Source organism: Elephantulus edwardii, unplaced genomic scaffold (genome assembly GCF_000299155.1).
Source record: "Elephantulus edwardii isolate Elephantulus edwardi_28Jun2011 unplaced genomic scaffold, EleEdw1.0 scaffold00017, whole genome shotgun sequence".
Taxonomy (NCBI): Eukaryota; Metazoa; Chordata; class Mammalia; order Macroscelidea; family Macroscelididae; genus Elephantulus; species Elephantulus edwardii.
This window is the reverse complement of record NW_006399767.1, coordinates 12,934,881-12,936,466: the sequence shown is the minus strand read 5'-3', so window position 1 is coordinate 12,936,466 and position 1,586 is coordinate 12,934,881.

Sequence of the window (1,586 nt, the reverse complement as noted above, 5' to 3'; positions counted from 1 at the left end):
AATTAGCAAAGCAAAGAACAAGAACTACATGATCCTATCCATTGATGCAGAAAAGGCCTTTGACAAAATCCAACACCCTTTCCTGATTTAAACACGCTACAAAATAGGATTAGAAGGGAATTTCTTCAACATAGTAAATAAGTATATATTCAAACCTGAGAGCCAACATTTTTCTCAAAGGAAAGAGATTAAAGGCATTCCCTTTGAGAACAGGAACTAGGCAAGGATGCCCACACTCACCTCTCCTATTCAATATTGTATTGGAAGTCTTAGTGATAGTAGTAAGACAAAAGAAGGAAACAAGAGAAATCCAAATTGGTAAAGAGGAGGTACAATTATCTCTTTATGAAGATGATATGCAGAGCATACTTAGAAAACCCTAAAGACTCAGCAAGAAAACTACTGGACATAGTTAACCAATTCAGCAAAGTGGCAGGATACATGATCAACATACAAAAATCAAATGGATTTCTCTACAGTGACAAAAAGAAAACAGTGCTGGAGCTTTAAAAAAAAAAGTACCCTTCACAATAGCTAATCACAAGATTAAATAATTGGGAGTAAATCTAACCAGAAGCACAAAGGATCTATTCAAAGAAAATTGGAAAATATTACTACTTGAAACAAAAGGAGACCTGAAGAAATGGAAGAATATACCTTGCTCATGGATAGGAAGACTCAATATTGTGAAAATGACACCACCACCAAAGGCAATTACACATTCAATGCAAAATCAGTTCCATTTTTCAATGAGATGGAAAAGGCAATCTCCAATTTCATTTGGAATGGAAAGAGGCCCTTAATAAGCAAAACACTCCTTAAAAAGAGAAACAAGGTAGAAGACATCCCACTCCCTTATTTCAAATCCTACTACATTGGCGTGGTGGTCAAGACAGCATAGTACTGGTAAAATGACAGACTCATAGATAAATGGAATAGAATTGAGAACCCAGAAATCAGCTCATCTATCTATGGTCAACTGATTTTTTACAAGGAGATGCAATCAGTTAAGTGAGGAAACAATCACCTTTTTAACAAATGGTGTTGGCAAAATTGGAAGACTATCTGCAGAAAACTCAAGCAAGATCTACACCTCACTCTACACACAAAAACCAACTCAAACTGGATCAAGGACCTAGGACCAAAGCCAAGGACTATAAACTTCATTAGAGAAAAATGTGGAAGAACTCTAGAAGTCCTAATCTACAACATAAACAGTCTTCCAAGCATCCTGAAAAACCTATGACCAGGAGAGAATAAAATAGATGAATGGGACCTTCTAAGAATCAAATTCCTAAGTATATCCAAAAACTTCTCCAACAGGCTAAAAAAGGGAAGCTACAGACTGGGAAAAATATTTGGTAATGATATGTCTGATTAGGGACTTATATCTAGAATTTATAAAATACTCAAACACCACAAGATAAAGGTTGTTGTTGTTGTTCTTGTTCTTGTTCTTGTTATGTGCCATCGAGTTGCTTGCAACTCATAGTGATCCTATGTACAAGAGCTCTAAATGCCATTGTGTCCTGCACCAACCTAGCCATCTCAAACATACTTATTCCAACCACTCCAGTCACAGAATC